We start from the raw sequence: 20,931 nt of genomic DNA, 5'->3' as shown, positions 1-20,931 counted from the left end.
CCATGATTTTCATTTCCTCAAAATGGATGCTGCTCGAAAAATTCGCAAATAAACCTGTTTGTTTGTTGTTTGAAATGTTTTGAAACCTTTCCATGCTAAGATGAGACAGATTTTCCTCGTGCCACCTACAATGATATACACATTGAATTCGGGTCGATTGAACTGAAAAATGAGTAGACCACTGAGTTAACGGAAAGGAGTGGATTTAGAAGTAATTACTAGCCGTAGACGAAATTTTTAGACTTTAAGCAGAGAATTAAGAAAAATGAGAGATATGAACCTGGGTTATCAATAGATATGCCGAAATTCGAGGCACTAAATCGTTTTAAATGATTTAAAACTTTCCCGGCTAATAGAATGAATAAACCACAAATATCACAAAAGAGGATCCTAAAGTCGGCCTCTGAATGTGTAGTCACCCACCGAGCAATTGAAATGGGTGGGAGGTGGAACAACTTCCCTTAAGATCAGGTTAATGCCGACGCAGGGTTTCTCTCCACCCTTTCTTCTGTCCTCTTCTCTCTAATGACCTCATGTGTCGGTCGTCTCCTCCAAATACCACACGCACGAATATTACAAATGAGGACCCTCAAGTGTGCCTTAAAATATGTTGCCACCAACCGCGCATTTAAACGGGTTTACAAAAGTCGCCACTCGCGTCGCTGACGGATAAATTGATCCGAGTTTCACGGGGAAATGAATTGTAATTAGCGTTGTTAACAGAAAGTAATATACATAAAGAGGTGATCCATCAAAGTCATAATTAAAAAAAAATTCTATTCCTCTCAATTACTAACAATATACTGCCAAATATTGGAAAGAAAGTGGATCGCATTGCACTCATCACCTCGTCGTGGACATTTTTGAAAACCCATTTGAATGCGGACGAAGTGGCAACAGAAAGCAACCTTCAATTGTGATGGAATTGGGCCTCCTCTATTCAGCGCCCTTGGCCACACGATCAAACTCGCAACACCTCCCACTCCCACAATAGTGCTATCTAAGATTCCATTCTTGATTATTATAAAAATAGCGGTTACATATTGATTCCTAAAATTGAACGTATTATTCTCTTATATATTTATTTCGTACTCTCCTTATCCTTAGTTACCCTGAGCCGATAATTCAACTTGCCTATTTGACATTGTTAAATCACCAGTTAGATGGTATTTTGGCTACTGCCCCAAGTTCGGAGGCGAGAATTTTACCCCTTCGCCAACGGATATTATTTATTTATTTATTCATTCCCACATCGCTGGTAACAGCAAATATTTGTTGTTATTGTAGGTTTCAGATGTTTGTTGGTTAGCGACCAAATTTATTTCTGTTTACTTTGTGTAACAATACACTTCTGATCTTATGTTATTAAATGAAGTGTCTTGAGTTGAAGTTACATTTTTCACTTACACCAAACCAGTGTCTTCTATAACTCCGCGTTCGAGAAACTAACATTATGTGCCTTTTACTTCGGGGTTTTCCACCAATTTAAAAATTACTCGCGCACAAACAACCATGGCCTGGATAGTTAGCCCCAACTACCCAGGCGGAACTCGAACTCGCGACCTCTTGTTTGGTTGGCGAGGATTTAACCCCGCCGCCACCGAGGCCGGCAAAGTTATATTACTTGAAGGAAGTATATTCTCGCTCAGTTCAATTTTATAAATGAATAAAAATAGAATAACTGAAACAAAATGCGAAAAATTGAGAAAGTTTATGAAATCGTTTCAGCATTGACTTGGTGGAAATGCGAAAAATGCATGATCAAATATATACCACAAATGGTAATTTCCAGTCTTCGATGTAAAAGTCCGCTACCGACCAGGATATCGATATTCTATGTCTATACCTTGAAAGTACATAACCGCTTGAAACTTGAAAAAAACTTGAAAATGATATAAAAATATGCATGATACATAATAATACAGTATAAAACTTCACTATCGACCATAGTTTTGACATTCTGTGTCTATACCGTGAAAATGACATAGAAAATCGAAATCATGATCGCTTGTGGAGTTTTATAAGCAGGTGTGAAAATACCATTTTTAGTCTATACGTTATCATGGATAAATGTGGTTATGTTATTTCTGTCACCAGGTCGGAAAAATCTTATTTCTGGCCGTCACTTAATTTTTCTTCCTCGATGCATTTACAGGCAGCCCCGCCCACTTTCACAAGCCTCGCTGGTCCATCGCCCCGCGCTCCCTTTGCGTTGCCTCCTAGTAATTACCTCGGCCGCCACTTCTCCGTTCATCGAACCCTCCTCCCTCCCTAGCCCCATCACCCTCGTTGACTCTATCTTCGCTTCGTTTTTCCTGTGACGCTTGCAATTTTCCGTTAGGCCATTGCCTCTTCAATTCACTCCAAATGACGACAAAAGTTTCGCTCTCGGTGTCGCTAATATGTATCACCTCAAAGGATATGAAACTAATATGAATTTACTTCTTTCATATTTCTTTTCTATAGCTCAAAGCATTGGTTCTCTTTTTTTTATTCGGATAAAAGTCGTTCATTTGGTGTCACACGCTCATATTATTTCCAGTTCGATTCCACAAATGCGCTCGGAGAATCATCAGTAACCTTAATTCTATATTCGCTATCTTAAAACCTTAAATTGAAGGTTTCCTTAACCTTTTTTTTATTTTTCAACCATTTTATCTTATAATTTACATTTTGTACGATATTTATCGTGGTTGCAATGTTACTCTATTGGCTCCCTTGAAGAGTCATGGAATTTTTATAATTTATTCTAAACCTTTTTCTGTTCATTATTATATTTATTCGCTGGCTAAGAATTGGGAAATACAGTGAATCTGGTACATCGTGACAAGCTGACTAATCAGACTTTCTGATATGTGTCGTTGTTGATAGAAAAAAAGATACATGAATTGATCGATTTTGAAGATATTTGAACTAGCGTTTAGATCCCAACGAAATATAACTGCAACTCCATATTTGTTTTGGTGAATTATCTAAATTTGGTGAACTATCTACCCTTTGGAATTTTTCGTGATGCTTTGCATCCCAGCTACTGACAAAGGTAATGGATGACTATGACCATAAAAACTACATAAATACTAGAAATTTAATCCAAGGGTTTTCACTCATGCTTTCTCATAATCGCTTATTTCAGTTTCAAAGGCACTTTTTTAATGGAAAATCTCTCCGAATATTTCTTTATACTATTTAGTTTACTTAAATAAAGATATTTAATTTCTTTCAAGTTCCATTTTTTAAGATCATCATAGCTCTGTTAGAGGCGCATTATTTTCCCCATTTTATCGATATACCTTCCAATTTTATATATATTTGATGGAGAACAAACATTTGAAGATGTTTCGAGATCGCTAAAAATTACGTGGTTTCTGGAAAAAAGACGAAAATTTCGAAGACAGGTTGAATAAGAAGAGGTTTTGTTTCAATAGTCGCGACAAAAATCCTGTTTTGCGAGGCACCTCTGTGATATAAGTTAATTTTGATCGTTAGATTAAGAAAATGTGATCCATGGTTAGAAACGTCTTTGCTCAACTCCGCCGATCCATGAACAATTTCATATTTTGTATCATTTAAAAAAATTTATTCCTATACCATCGAAAACATCTCATATTAGCCTTTTATATCGACGTTTTCTACAAGATAACATGAACACGTGCACGAACAACCATGCCATGAATAGGGCCAACCTCACCAGGCGTGATTCGAACCCACGACCTCTTGCCTGACAGGCGAGGACTTTACCCAGCCGCAATCGAGGCCGGCCATATTGCTCATGGCTCGGCTGAATTATGCAATTAGGTTTGTTCGAACCATGCGTCGCATCTTATAAATGTAACGATCAAAATTAACCACAAACTGCACTCTATGCGATGAAATTTAAGGTGCTCTTTATTTTAATTAGTTATTCATAGAATGTACAAAGTTTGCTTAATTCAATTCTATGGAACATTTTATTTACATTACTTTTTTTTTAATTTGTCAAAACAATGAGGATTATGAATTCCCTCCTCCCTCTGAATTCTCGATAAATTAATGATTAGAACTGGCAACAAGGCTAAGGGTAATTTACCGCTGGTTAGCAGTGAAACGATTTAGTGGGTTCAACGAAAATCTACGAGCTTCGACTTTTCGGGTTCCGTCTCGTCAACTATTCGCACGGTGATTAGCCTTGAGAATGGGTGATGAGACGGAACACGAAACGTCGACGCTCTTAGATTTTCTTACCCGTGCGAAAACCCGAGCAAAGTTTATAGATGATGCCCACTTCAATCCCATTAGCGGGCGATTCCGAGAACTCTACACGCAGTCTATTCGTCGGGAAAGCAAGAAATCTTTGTTCAAGGAACGGTGTTTTTGAGCCTCTTTTCCAAAATTACAGACATATTAAATAATGGTTCAAACATAAGTTCTTCATAAAGTTATTTTAGATTCTTTAGCGAACGGAATTTTTAACACGCTGCACGGATGCAATCAATATTTCAAAATGAAATTTAAAGAACAACAACATATATGGCGCACCATTGGACTTGACAGTAGTTATTCTGGCACAATACAGGAAAGATAATGCTTTAATAGTATTCCGAAATATTCTGCGTCGGTTTAGCGGTGTGAAATATTTCGCTACTGCTGTAATCGCCCGCTGACCCTCACTGATATATGCTCCATGCCTTCCTTAAAAGCCATAGGGAGTGAGTGAGAGCTTAATATCCACAACCCGTGGGTCCATATTCAAATCCCGACGCGCATTTTTACTAATGCAAAAGAATCCGCGACGTAAAGTGACGCTTTAAACAATATTGTACAATTTATTTGAAATTTAGGGTAAATATAGCTAAAAGATATATATAAGAAACAAATATAAGGTAGTACACATGGAAAAATACAAATAAAATGCATTTTACAATATGTGCTAATACCTATATTTGTAGGTAAAAATGTTTTTGGCTACATATATCGATTAAAGTTTGTCCTTTATGAAACTTAAATTCTTCGAAATCAACCGATTTCACGCAGCTATCATTTTTATGCTGAGTGCTCGTAAATTATTGCCTCAAAACCAAAACTGGAATATTTCGTCATCAACCACGCATGAGATTCAAGAGAGTGATGGAAAACATCTGAGTATGTTCAAGCGCAGAATGTATAGAATACGATAAAAGCGGCCCTCAGAACTTGGAGATACTCTTATATCAGAAAATGATACTCTTATATCAGAATGATTTGAATGAAATGAAGACATTTTTACCACATTAGTCTCGGTGAACTCTAGCATTTTTAGTTTCAAAATTGATGAGAATTTTTCATTGCGCGGTACATTTCATACATAAGATGAAAATATTTTAACATTATATTCATGAATGTTGTAATATTTTTTTTAATTTCCATGAATTCATGAACATATCGTTAAAAAAGTGTCAACTAGTCAATTAGATGTACTCTGCCATGAAAAATTGCTATCAATTTTGAAACCAAATATATTGGAATTCACCGTAACAGCTCTGGTCAAAATCTATTCATTTTTGCTCTTCAGTTGTGACTATCGCTTCTAAATTCGTTCTTATGAATTTACTTATCATATGGATATAAATATAATCAAGTAGCTATTTTAAATTGGTTTCGGTCGTTAAATTCTAGGAATGAATATCTTCGACACTCGATAAATTCGGTAAATAAAGCCCCTTCATACGAGGTGAGTTAGTCTGATGGATCTGTTAGTTAAATAAGAGCAGTTCTCAAATCAAATAAGCGCATACGGTCCAATAGACGCAAGCTTATAGACACCACTGCTTCGCGGAAATTTAAGAAACAAATATTTTCATCATCCTCTTGACCTATGAAGTTCATTTCGATGTAATTTGAAGGAAAACTGTCATGTTGACTTTACTATTCACATGCACATAAAATTATAGACTGTTTAAAAAATAAGTTCACCGTAAAGTTCTTAAAATTTCGTCATCATACATTCACCTTACATTGATTTAAATCATAAAATTCGATAAATGGATGTTTTTTCCCGCATATGCGAGGCTAACTCTAGATGATTATACCTTGTAATATTTCCCAAGGCATAAGCAGGTTACTTTCGTGTAAATTGTCAGTTTCATGCCACTTTACAAGTTGAAACTGGTGTACAAGGCATTGTCAGGACTCTGAAGAAGACGCTAAAATGAATGCAAGGAATTCTTAAAACTACGCCGTACCAATTATTATAATTATGCCCTTCCCATCCTGATATTTTAAGCACCAACAATCCCTTTTCAGGCATTTTTAAGCTCGTTTGCCATTAATCAAGAGGTAAAAATAATCTATGTGAAATGTAGACTTCATAAATGGCTGAAGGAGGTGAATTTTCACTAATGCCTCTCTAGTCATGTACTTTATAATTTATGCAGTCTAGGCATGTCTCTTATGTATCTTTGGCAATCGTGGATATTTTTACACGCCTTTTCTTAACTTGCTTTGTCTATTTTCCTGTTTCATCGATGGAGTCTTGTAATCTATTTTTCCCCGCTTCCTACACTCAGATCGACTTGAATTTTCTCAATAAAGGCGTTAGTTTCTTTTGACTCTTGATACTGAAATTTATCGGAGGATTTGAGTTCAAGCCCAGTCCATTCTGATATTTTGTTTTCAAATTTTAAATATTTTTTATTTCACAAACAGTTACTGGTAAAAATTAAATTAAAAATGAAAAAGACGCTTTTTCCAAAAACAGTGTAAATTCAGCAAAAAGTAAAAAAATTTGCTTTTCATTATTGGGAGAATAAAGCGTAAGTGCCAATCATTACTCGGTTTCAGGCTCCTCAACACTCATTTCTAAAAAACCAAATCAGTACTATCTTCTAATTCTTCGAGTAATGAAAAGCTTATTTTTTACGTTTAATTTTTATTGCTAAAAGCGTGTTTTATATTTTTTTAATAGTCCATTTATTTTTTCTCCTCTTTCCTTGAATGGCAGAGATGATTCCTGTCCAAGTAAGGAGCGGATCCTGGCAAGGGGCGCAACCCGCAGCTCTTCTCCTCCCTCGTCAAACTGCTGGGTCAAGGAGACTGCATAGAAGCCCAATTTTATCCGATAGAAGGTTGATTTCTGTTGCCACTTCGATCGCATTTTAATCGGCTTTCAAAAATCTCCGCGGCGATGTGATGAGTGCAATGCGATCCACTTTTTTTCCAATATTTTGCAGTATGTTTGCAAATGCGAGGAATAGAATTGAAGAGTTATGAATGTGATAAATAACATCATGATGAATGTAAATTTCGGTTAAAACCCCCTAATTATACCTTATTTCCCCGTGAAACTCGGATCAATTTGTCCGTCAACGATGTGAGTGGCGACTTCTACAAACCCATTTAAATATGCGGTGGGAGACAACACATAATAAGGCAGACTCGAGGATCCTCTATTGTAATATCCGTGTGCTAGGTATTCCGAATGTCGCCCAATCCTCGGCCCACCTCCAAAACTTCCCGCCTACTTTCTTCATCCAGTCATCCGTAATTCTCCTCACCAGAGCTTGCGCCCGTCCCTTGAGAAACCTGGTAAACGTACCTAGTCTTCATACCCGTAAATTGAATGAATGTGATATTCTGATACTTAGAAGAGGAGGATACGAACGTCGACTTCGTGATACGAGATCCGTATTATAGTTTGGCGCAGAAGGGTAGGAGAATCGGTTACATAATAATAATTTGGTCAAACTCGTCCTTGTTTTTTTTAAAATTATTTGTTTTTTAATCGAAAATCAACCAAACTATTTTGATTACTCCCTCACCATTTCCGAGGCGAATAGTGAAGTAGCTAGCGGACTGAACTCCAAATCCAAAGACCGTTGATTTAAGACCCAAGGAATAAAATTGCTTTTCCTCCACTAATTATAAATATTTCAAAAGATTTTTCAGCTATTATATTTTTAATGCGCGCTTGACTCATTTGCAGCATTCTTCTCACACGGCTCGTTTTTTCCCATGAGATATTTCTCTCACTGCCGAGGGCAATGGCAATGGGTAAACTGATTTTACGATGGAAATACCATTAATTGCAACAAAAAAGGATGAGATAGACCAAACAACTTTGAAGCTCATCATCAATAGTCAACAATCCTAAGATTGGTTTAACGCAGCTCTCCATTTCTCTCTCCTATCCGCTTACCTTTTTATAGCGACGTATTTCTCTCTTTTACATCCTTTATAACCAGTCCTATGAAACTTATTCGGGGCCGTCCCACATTGAGCGGATATCGAAAAAAGCTTGAAAAAATCCTAAAGTTTCACTATTTTTTTGGAAAATAAAAATAGCGTAGTCTGATAGTATGATGTCTGAAGATAAAGTAACTGTAGCTATTTAAATATTTTGTTTATCAATAAAGTCATCAGAAGCCGTAAAAATTAGAAAAAATAGTAAAACAATTTCAAATCGGAATTTCAGCAAAAATTGAGTTTTTACTTTCGCCCGTGAGCCGTTGAGCTTGTTTTCCATACATTTAAAAGCATAATTTATAAAAGTGTAAACGTTTCATAATAAACACACGGAAATATTTATTAATTTTTATCAATTTTTCATATAATAATTAAACATTAAAAAGAGCATTGTTTTTGGACTAGTTTTGACATAAAGTGGAAGGATTCTTTATGAGGGCGACGAGACTCGATCGAAAAATATACATGGCAAGAAAGACCTGAATCTTAGCTATGTGCTTCAAAAGAAAAATCTTGCTTCAAGTTGCTCCTTTTCATTTAAAGATAGGATTAGTAAAAGAAGTCAAGGTAGCCGCCCGGCCCGGCCGCGGAATTTCCTGATTTGGCTGTTGCTCCAATTTAAAGCAAATAATGTTTCCACCACTATTATTTTTACGCCAATTGTTAGGAGAGATGCTTGATTTAAAAATTAATGGAATATTTGTTCAAAAAAAACCTTCACACCCTCGTGTAACACATTAAAAGTGGAAAATTCACCGCCGCCGCATGTCACCCATGGTAAGGACGTCCCGCCCGGTAAGGACGAGTGACCAAATGTCTGCAGAGTGTTTTGTTCCCTCATTCGTACTTATTCTCACTTGGATACAGGAAAGTTCCCGCGCTTAAGCTACCTTCACACCAGAAATCCCTCCGACCTCGAGGAGAGGGAAAAGAATCGAATCAATGCGCACGACCTACAGATCACAATTTTCCCATGGGGCCGTAATTCGCTTCCACTTCTAGTTGTTTACGAACACCTCTAGTGATATCATAGCGTTTGTGGCGTTTATTTAGAACATAAATGGTCATTCATGTTCCTGCTTTATAAATTCAGAGCTCAAACGAACTCAATCCCCTTGTAATGTTACGTTTGTGGTTCTAAAATATCAGAAATGGACTAGTTGGAACGGATGAGTGAGAAACTTATGGACGAAAACATATTCTTTTGGGTCATCCCCTCTTCACCGACATATTAGTTTTTTTAGTGTCTATTACGAATGACTTCTCGGCTAAACATCAAGAAATTGAATGAATGTCCGTTTTTTAAATTGATATTCCATCCCATTATCCGATATTACCTAGAAAAACAGTATCAATAACATTTTATCATCCGAAAATATCGTTTTGCATGTTTATACTAAGAAAGCTGATGGCAGTAAAGATGGAGTTGAAAGGAGGAAGAGACAATTGCAACTATCTTTCAAGATAGAATGGGACTTTTATGCCCCGTTCACACCACGCTCTTTTTACGCCGGTTAGCCCCGACCATGGTTACAAAACGAGGTGTGAACGCAAGTTACGGTTAACCGTGGTTGGGATTCCGACCACCGTTTTCCGACCATGGTTGGCGGTAGTTTATACTTGTGTGAACGCAATTTGGTTAAAAGCTAGTTAGAAAAAGAAGAAGGCAAAGCAGCACCATGGTGGGAGAGGAGGAAAGAAAGCAGAAAGTAAAGCATTCGAAGAGGAGACAGCCGTTCTTAATGAACTATATTCGTCAGAATTAACCTTCAAAGGAGAGTGCTATACATTCATTCGGAAATTTGTTGAATATTAATACATTTTAAACTTGATGTAAGTTATGCGATATGCTATAGTTCGTAGTTAGCCATTGGCTCGCATTGTATTGTTACGGACATACTATTTAATAACCTCTATAAATATTTTGCTAGAATGATGTTAAATGTGCGAAACTACCTTAATGAAAATCTGATGTCCACAATGATTTTAATGTTTTGGTAAGAGTTCTTCGTCCCAGTTTAAAAAAGATCACTTATGTTCATCCTTGAACAAAAGTTCCTTCCATACCAATATAAAATTTCAGGCTAACTGCTAGTTAGATATAACTATGGAATATAAAGTTAGAAACGTCGTGTGATACTAAATATCACAAAAAATACCACGTTCTCTCTCTTATTTCATAAGTTTAATTTCAAAAATATTCAAGTTACATTTCTGCAAGTTATTCGTCCACCATTGAATAGAAGTAAAACAGTTTTAATTTATGGTATAGCATCAGATTGGATCATGTCCTTTGTCAAAATCAAAAACGATATTAGCTAAGAACGCAATGCAGCGACAAGTGTATCTTAATTCCAAATCAGCAAAAGTGTGCCTAGATTGACGCTAAAGGCTCAAGATTAGGTCCTCTTTTCTTCAACTACATCAATGATTTGTCAACATATCCTAATCAAGGGCAAGTAGTAGTATATGTTGTTGATACCAACCAAACTATTACTAATAGTCACTTTAATTCGGATTCAATAGAGCTGTAGAAAAAATACAAACCACGCTATCGATGAAATGATTAGTTGGACGAACACATCTGAATGAACTCCTACGTAGCTAGGAACAATGCTCGAGACGCTTGAATGCATTATTTAATTTTTAAGCAGCTCATAATATGTATATACGTAAAACAATCATTGCAATTAACACAAGAGCCTTTTCCTGTACATTCTCTATTTCCTTCCAACAGGTTATTCGCTCTTGTCAATTCATTTTTCACTTGGACTTACGTTACCACTCATCAGATGTCGCCAGTGTCTAACCATGGTATGTGTGAACGCACGCTGGTTCTGACGTCCTCTTTACGCTGGTTGACAATGATGGTAGTGTGATTATGATGGCAATGATTAGGAAAGGTTCCAGAAACGGATAGTGGAACGACAAATTACAGAGATACCGCGAGACGCTTCTTCTCCAAACCAAAGGTGTCCGCGGAAATTTCTGGTTCGTAAAAAACAAATTACTTTTATAAATTTTTGTTCCATTATCTATTATTAAAAGCAGCGTGCATAGTGAAAAGTTACATAGAAATAACACCTGGTCGTTATATTTTTCTAGGTATGAATGAGGAGCTTATCAAGAGATTTTCGACCATTCTGAAAGCCTTATTTATTGGACTTCCGATGTTTTTTCCGTTGTATAATTTCTCCAGGTATTCCTTCCATCTCTCGGCTTTGTCTTCGTTTTCAATTAGAATATTTCCATTCTTGCCCCCTATGGTATAACATCTTGTGCTTCGTTCCTTGAACTTTGGAGCTACCATATCTATTTGCCTTTTACACCAAGCAAAAATTACGGTATTCAAATCGCGTGGTGAAGGTTCGCAGCCTCCCCTTGTTACATGGAACTTATTTGACTTCTATGGTTACGAGTTTAATTGGCTAGTAATGCAGAAATGTTCCAAATTTTAGAGGATGTGCATCTATGTTTACCTACCAATTCCTTGAGTACAACTGCTTCCTGATTCCAAAGGTAAAAACATGTTCTTGAGCCTATTTGCCTGAATAAAGGGTCTTCATTTCTGTTTTAATAAGAAATGAAGACCCTTTGTTTCCCTTTACGGTGTATGCACAAGTAAATCTCTTCTATAATGCCCTACAAAAGTGCGAAGCTTTTGTAGTGATAAAGATCAGTTGTTTCATTTTTTTCTGGTGGCAGCTCATTTTCCCAAATTACCACGAGATTTGTTTATGAGCCTAGGTTACACTATTTTTAAAGCCATTTAGCATTGAGATTTTTTCCTCCACTTTCTGACTGAAGACGACACGCTTCCAATGCATAGTACTTTGTTTTTTCCCCTTACTCGAGAACAAGAGGAAAAGTCACATGAATGTAGCATTCACTGTTTAGGGACTGACGACGGAGAAGGGAGCGGTTACCATACAATAGTTTTCCATACGGTCCTCAAATTCACGGCATCGATAAAGTATTACAAAATAAAATTTCATGGCACATGCGAAAAGATTACGCCATATATGCATGAGGTGGTGTATACCCATGCGAGCAGTATCTAAGGCGGAATGAGGCGATTTGCTAGGATTACAGAATCAGTTGTATGCTCGCGGTCAAATATAGTATCATGGTCACATATTTGTGCATCGAAGGTAAAGGACAATATGTCGGTTTTCCTAATTTTTCAGGAGAGCAGTTTGAAGATAAAAAATTAACCGGTAATTACTACAAGATTAGGTTACTGTGCCGATAACATTGTGATATAAAAATGCTGTTAACTTGTCACCTAACCTTCTGCAATCTATTCACTTTATGTGTAAGATTTCTAAACCTGCCGCGTGAACGGCGGTGAAATATACAAGAATTGCCACGAGAAAAAATTTCCCTGGACCGGGTATCGAACCACGGACCTTTGGCTTTCCGGGCCACTGCGCAGACCACTATGCTATCCAGGTTGTTTAATTCTCGGAAAGCCAAAGGTCCGTCCGTGGTTCGATTCCCGGTCCAGGGGAATTTTTTCTCATGGTATTCTTAAATACATTCACTTTATGTTTGCAGGTGAGCTTTCGTGAGGACACACTATCGGAAGGCTTCGCTAACGGGGAGGGGAAGTACCGAAAGAGAGAGGAGGAGCGAACTTAACGTTGCCATATGTGTACATGGTCGCCCCACTTTGTCGCTGAAAACATGTGAGCCATGGGTGGGTCACTGGCCACAGGTATTTTTGCCCCGGCGCCGAGACAATATACCTACTCATTTGGAAGGTATTGAGGATAATCCTTTCACAGAAGCCCATGACATTGTCAGCTACCACGCTGGAGGAATGACGTTTTAGAAAATGGAGAAAGAGTCAACCATCCGGTATATTCGACAGCAGCGCCAAAGCGGAAAAATAAACAACTACGTGCAAATACACAGGGCCACTTGTGCAGTCTACCAAAATGGTTTACTCTTTCCGTCGATTTAATATAAGTATTATAATGAGCAATTAACCAAATCTGAAGTTCATAGTTGATTCCACCTAAGAGGTTGACTCTTTTTGTCGATTAGTTTTGAGTTTTTTACTGAGAGTTTAACCAAATCCACAGCTCATAGTTGAGTATACCTAAAAGGTTAACTCTTTCCAATTGCATTCAAAGTAATCATCCAAAATCATTGTTTACATTTGAGTCTACCTGAAAGTTTGACTCTTTCTGTCGATTATTTGTAGAATCTCCTATGATGATGAAAACACAGGCTACATTATTACAGTGAAACCCGTGGCATCTATACATTATCTGACAAAAATGTCAAAGTTTTCTTTAATATTGAAGTTTGAACATTTTAAACATTCTACTTCCAATGTATTGAGTATCTCTATCTACTTTTCTTCATGTTAAAGAGTTTTCAAAGTTCAAAATTATTTTTTTCCATTGCTTTATTGAGATTTCCAGTATTTATTTAACTCAGTTGGTAAAAAAGTTCCAGGGTATCTTTTCCAACCATGTTTTCAATTATTTTAACATGTAAAATTTCACTTAAGTTATTATTTTTCACACATTTTAAAAATACAGATCAAGAATTATGGTTTATGATAGTTTTAAAGCATTATCGTAGCTTAACTTACTAGAAAGTAGTCGAAAAAGAAAAAAGTGGCAAAATTGTTCCAGTTGAGGTACTGGCTGCCATTAGTGATCGTACATCAATTTTTTCAGATTAATACTCCGTTTCATTTAATCATCAAAAGAGAAATGGAAGATGACGGCACGAGAAGTGTCTGAGGTTTTGACCAGTCAGTACCTTTGCGAAGTCTCCCGCAAGTGCTAGTAAAGTACGGAAATTTCACAGAGGAAAAGTGAATTGCTTTGCCCAAATCCGCGAAAGGAGTTCCACCACATGAACAACCAAGGCAAAATAACTGTCATGACAGATCAATTTCAAAACTGGAGCCAATGGCAGTAGTTCGCAGATATATTTATCAAGAATATTAATGTACATTTTAAAATTCAAATAGTATACGAAAAATAACAGAATTCAAAACAACCAGAATACAATTTCAAACGCTCACTTCTAGCTATATAAGGCGCAAATAAAAAAAGCTGTTATTGTTTGAAAAAACACTATCCGAAAGAAGCTTATCGATATTTGCTTGGCAAGAATATGAACTTAACAGTTATACATTTTCGCCAAATAAAGAAAAAAGATTCCCAAAACACGCACTGAATCTGTCAAATCAGCCGATGCATTGTGAATGCACTGCTATCAGCTTTCCTTATTAACGATAAAAATTTAATAAAATGTTAACACAATAGAAAACGAGAGAATTATATATATAATTTTCTGGTTAATACGAATCAACAATTCACTGTCTATTGTGCTGAATCCTAAAAAAATATAAGACGTAAACGAGGTTATGCCTAAGTTAGTGAATTTATCGTGCGAGACAATGAATATGGAGAAATAAGCGACTTCTTCCAAATAATTGGTGGATTTAAATAAATGAAATGGCAGTTTAAAAAATATTCACAAATAAAAATATCCCAAAAAGTAATCGCTGCCGGTCACGCAGTTGCTCCCAATCCTTTAAGATTTCATTGCTATCAGTGGATTGAGCGAGTAAAAAAATATAGACAATAGAGGGAAAAAATAAAACTAAATGATCATAAGGAAAATATTAAAAAATTTCAGGGACTTAGTTGATTAAGTTTTTATTATCTTATTAATTCAATGCCTCACTAACATGGAAGTAATACCCAATTATGCAAATCAGGTCATTCTTGAGCACAGCACAACATCCTTCGCACGTATTTAGCCACGAATATTACAAAAAAAAAAGATCCTCTGGTTGGTTTCTAAATATGTTGCCATCCACCGCGCATTTAAATTGGTCAGCAAAAGTTGTCTTTCTTATCGCTGACGGATAAATTTATCCGAGTTTCACGGGGAAATAAGGTATAATTAGGGGTATTAACCGAAATTTATATAAATGATGATGTGATCCATCAAAGTCGTAGCTTTTTTTAAATGATATTCCTCTCAATTGCAAACAATATAGTGCAAAATATTGGAAAAAAATGGATCGCATTGCACCCATCAGCGCGCTCCGGACATTTTTGTAAACCGATTAAAATGCGACGGAAGTGGCAACAGAATCAGCCGTCTGTGTGATGGAATTGGGCCTCCTCTATGCATTCCCCTTGTATTTAGCAGACAACAATGACTTGAACTCTGCTAATTTTCCGAGCTACCGAGCGAGATGATATCCCTTACCATCGCGTTTATTTTCGCCGAGTGGTCAACGTAGACGGGAGAGCGATAAGTCCATTGAGTGGCTCAGTGCGGATACGCATGAATGAATAGATCCAAGGATTTCCGGGCAGCGGGCGGGGTACATTAAGGTAGCTGTCAGCTTGATCGCCATCGCACGCACTCCACCCGTCCGAGTAGATATAACGGCCGAGGCTAAATTGGATACTATCGATCTCTTACTCACCCCCCCTATTAATGCATTCACGAAAGGGAACGGCGGAAAGTGCAAGTTGCTAAGCTCCCTTCTTGGATTTTCCTCAACAACAGACGCAACCTTCGCTCTTCAAAGTCAAACTCATTAAAATTAAGCAGCCTTCGAAAAGATGCACGTAATTTGACGCCTTGTTCCTTTCCTCGCCCAAAAATAAGATCCAAATACCCTTTCGTATATTTTCAGTGTAAGATCTGTGGTAAACAAACATTTCATATCGCATAAGGATCATGGAGCTAAGCCACGAATAGTCCATCTCATATTCAAGGATCAATCGTTAACGGATGGTCTTAAAGATACAATTCTTATACAAAAATTGTGTCTTCGAAGACAACCAACGCATGGCAGTATAAAAATAAAGTTCTCTATAAATTCAGCGATAAATTACATTACTGCGGAGTTTTAGGTGAACAACGAGTATCAAAGCTTCGAGAGATATGAAACAATATCCGTTGTTTACCAAGAAATATAAATGATCACCTATAACCCGATGCAGTTTCGTAAATTTATTTTCAGTGCTGCAGCAAACAGTGACAGCTGCGGAAAAATTACACGACGCATAATTTGAGCAAGTCCGCGGCAATTCTTCGCAAATTTCTTCGAATAACGCACGCAAATTTATAATTCAAAATCTATGAAAAATTTTCGTCAAAATGATACAGTGAAATAAAAAGTCAACAATTTCACTAATGTACATGCAACATGCCTTTTTACGACGCATTCGTCATCAATGGTACTGATCGAGTTAAAAATATATTTCCCATTTCCTGCCACATAACCCCCTTCGCGACACTTGATATCAGCTTTTGACGATATCCTTCCAAATAAGAGTTAACAACAAACAAACCTGAAAAAATTGGAGTATTCGTATTTTATACCATTTAGCACAGCACTCTAAGTAAAGAAGTGCTTAAAAGTTTAACACACTCCTCCACCAAACTTCCCCGAAACGCTTTAGTTCGAAACTTAATGTATTATTTTTGCCGGGATGGTATCGATGAATATTCGAAATCTGTGAGGTGAGAGTACAGTCTGAATGGCCAATAAAGAAAAACTCCACGTTACCATGGAAATGTCATATCAGAATTTCCTCATCATCGGTTTTTAGAAGTTTACTTAAAGAGGTTTAATTTTGTGTCGGGTTTATTTTAATTAAAGCGGAAGTATTTCGCCATTACTAAAAGATAAAACTGCATGTGTATAAGGTGTATTTTATGGCAGAGAATAGAAATCAGGTGCGTTCATTTACTCATGCATTTATTAGAAAATTACATTTGCGGAATCAATACGGAAATATGCCAGTTCTTCTATGAGCTTCGAGCAGACTTCGGCAAACTACAAGCAATTTAAATATTAGGCCTTGGGAGATAATTGTATCATTAGCGTGTAAAATAATATACCAACTAATGGGTACATGAGAAAACATTATGTGATAAAAAAACAATGAGTTAGATTCTATAAATAATTTTTAACCACTCTTTACCTATTACTTCGATAAGTTTTTCAATAACAACGCCTTATGAAAAATAAGGAGAGAAGATGAGGATTTCCATCTGCTATCCAAAAATGACTTACGTGGTGTGAGGAAGTGGAATTTTTACAATGGAAGGTAGAATAAAATATTCTTGATTTCAGGCATTTCGTGTCTGTTTGCCGTGCGTTTCTGAAAGAAACTTAGCTATGATTCATTCGTTTTCTACGTACGCATAACAACTGGATTATTAAAACTGAAAGTAAAAACGATTAGAAAATAAAAATAATCACTGAATTTAATTAAAGATGATACCTATATTTTCCATTGATTTTGTGAAGGGTATTCTGTAACTGTGTATTAGTGGAATAAATTTATATAATAATTTTAATTATTATTATACGTAAATATTGCGCCACTGATAACGGATGTGAGGGATCGGAATTAATCACAATTTCACCGTTTACCACGACAGGGAAATAACGAGGGGAGATCATTCTATCCAAAATACGTTTAGTTATATCAATACACCAATCCTGATGAAGAACTTAAAATATTCTTAACAGGAAAAGATTAAACTTGAGGCTTAACGGTGTAAATATTTTGATTATTCACCTTTTGAAAAGCATACTTAATTTTGGAAAAAACCGAGCTCTCATGGCGTAAACATGAGGGAGATTCTCAGCGTTGCGTTGGTACCAGCTGAAAGAATTTGGGGGAGTCCATGCATTATTAATGATATTCTACCGCTTGGAGTAGTCGTTGAGAGGTCGCTTCTTCTCCTTCAAACCATTTTAAAACATTCATTCCTTCTCACCGAGATTTGATTCACTTTAACACACTACCCATCCATCTTCATTTCATCTCATGTGCCTGGGCTTTTCCGGATCGCTAAATACGGGACTCTTATTCCTCGAGATTTCCAGGTTTATCCGTGGTTTATTAAGATATTTTCCCAGACCTTAAAGGAATGACGTGAATGCATGAAAGATCCGAAAAGAATTTCGAATCAGAAGGGCAGCCCTATAACCCAAAAAACTGTCCCGAAGGAAATACATAGCTATTTTTGAACGATACCAATTTTTTCAGCGGAAAAAAGGAATCGTATTTCATGGCTTAGTTCTCTAGTAGGCCTTGGATAAATTCTACGATAACATCAATTATAAGTGCCGTCACTGTATTGCCATCCGGCTGACACATCTATATGGGACTAAATTTGCCGGATAAGGTGCTTTGAAGAAAAGGAAGTAAACATTGATTCCATAACATGCCAAGCAGAATTGTGTATTGTACCTAAACTCAATGAACGAAAACGCATTTTTTGATTGGAATTGCTCTAACACTATCATTAACTTGGTCAAGGATTGGAGCCTAATTAATGAAAGACAAGTATTTTTCTTCGTTGAAGCTCTCGAGGGTCATTTAAGCTTATGTTGATATTTTTTCGGGCGGGCCCCGCGTACTTATTCGTTTTGTTGCCCGACGTTTCGTGGCCGTTACTCACTTGTGCGGATGCCTGCGCAGAAAATAAAACCTGTTATAATTTGGTTCATGCATTCGTACAAGTTCCGTTCGGGTCCACAAAAATCATTCATTCAAGCAGACATTAACTCTTGCGTGTTAATGTATCAGTAACCTATCAATTATGTAAACAGGCCTTGAGATTTCCTGAGAAAGAGTGACCAAAAACAGCCACACAACGCCGGGCAACAAACCGAAAAACTACGCGAAAGACACCCAGATAAACATCACCGACAGCTACAATGACCCTTAAAGCTTCAACGAAGAAACAATACTTGTCTTTCATACATTACGCTCCTGTCCTTGACCAACTAAATAATAGTGTTTCGGTGCAATACACCATTCTGCTTGTCATGGAATCAATGTTCATTTTCTTCTCTTTACAGAACCTTATCCGACAACTATGGTCCCATATAGATATGTCAGTCGGATGGCAACACAGTGACGACAATATTTTGGCAATTGCCCTCCGAATCATGAGATCGACGCTTATAACGGGTATACTCCAAAAGAACTAAAAATTTTTCCGGAACTCTGCCGACTCGTCCAAGTTTTGCACGATGGTTTATGAATTCCACACACCGGCAGTGTCTTCCCCTCCCCGCAGCAAAGCAATCTTCTCCCCCTCCCTCCCTCACTCCCCTCCTCAGCACACATATCTCTCCGCCTCCCCCTCCACCGATCACTCTCACCTGTTCCGAATATAAGAGAGCAGGTCATTTCCTTCCACTCTTAAACGGACCCTTTCCCCTTCCTTTCGCAGCAATAAACTTGCTGCCATGATCATATCCGTAGCTTTTAGCAACTTTTGAAAATAACGCCATATGTGAATATTTACGCTACTGAAAATGGATGTGAGAGCCTACCCATCAGAATTAATCGAAATTTCACCTCGTACCACGACAGGGAAGTAAGGGGGAGATCAAGTTATCCAAAATACATTACGTAATTACTGTACCAATCCTTATGAAGCACTAAATAAATTAAAATATTCTTAACAGATTTAACTAGAGACCAAGCGGTCTAAATCTTTTGATTTGTCTCCTTTTGAAAAACATACTCAGTTATGGGAAGAAACAGCTGTAATTCACCAACGCATTTTTGTTTTAAAATGCGCTTACATTATTATTTACGTGGCCAAGGATAGATCCAACTTTATGAAAGACATGTATTTTGGCAATTGTCCGCATCTCTGTTGGAGCAAACAAATATATTAAAGGCATTCATCGAGAGCTAAATGCAATCCAAGCAAAATTTGAGCTCATCCTTGTGAGCTGTCCTTTATTTTCCACACCTGCGTTAACATTTAGCGCTCAATCTTAACCAGGTAAAATTGTTTTATGGAAAATGTGAGTCCTATCACATTTACGGTAATTATTCCTAATAATCACAATATTTCACCGATCAGAATGAAAATTTCCAACGATCGTGCTATAAAAATTACGATTTGAAACCTTTTTATGAAACAGGATTAATGCATTTTTGCTAAAACTAAGACGGTCGGCTAATGCCAATCAGGGAAATATTCTACGGGACCGAACACCTTTTTAATATCTTGGATAATAATCTATAATGTAGTCTTACAAAATACTTAATAGCTTGGATTTGTTTACTCTCTGTAATCATGTTCACAGAGGGAAATAATTGGCAATTGAATGTTGTATAGTAGTCGTTAAAAAATACTAAATATATTTTCGAAAGAATGGGTGGATAGCTGAGGTAATAATGTGAAACCTGCTTTAGGCCTTGACCTGCCCGCCAATAGGGATTCACAATCTGATATCGGTATTCGGGTTTCTCACCGAAAAAGCAAAACAATCTTGGAAGAAAATTTTGGAATAAAATCTCACCACACCTCTAGGTATAAAACAAGATCTTATTGCCACATTATTCTTAACTGGCACCTTCACGCTATACCAAATATTCTACATAGGCTACGTAAATATTTCTAATGAACAAGAACCCCCGGATAACAATGAGCCCCGGATAACAGAACAAACAAATTAGTAAAAGTTCACAGAAACATTAATCTTTTTATTAGGGGACTTTTTTGGCATTGGTAACGATGCAAAAGCTGTGATTTCAGTCAAAACTAGAAAATTTGTTTTGTTTTTACCAATTTATTGACTGAACTTCTTAACAATAAAAAAAATTATTGCTAAAACGTATTAAAAATGTTAAAATTTAATTAAAAACATTTAATTCTAGCTAAGCCTAGCTCGAGTGGATGCGTCACTACCGTGTT

The 20,931-nt window shown here is 36.8% G+C and overlaps 1 protein-coding gene across 1 annotated transcript in view; it reads right to left on the bottom strand.

Moving 5' to 3' along the window:
- The window catches only part of LOC124171143 (calcium-dependent secretion activator), a gene marked incomplete at its 5' end in the record, with an annotated part of 262,640 nt that overhangs the window by 164,941 nt on the left and 76,768 nt on the right, over positions 1 to 20,931 (bottom strand). The window lies entirely within an intron of this gene.

This window comes from Ischnura elegans, chromosome X, assembly GCF_921293095.1.
Source record: "Ischnura elegans chromosome X, ioIscEleg1.1, whole genome shotgun sequence".
NCBI classification, from domain to species: domain Eukaryota; kingdom Metazoa; phylum Arthropoda; class Insecta; order Odonata; family Coenagrionidae; genus Ischnura; species Ischnura elegans.
Note: the sequence above shows the minus strand (reverse complement) of the source record. Positions and strands in the feature narration are given on the sequence as shown.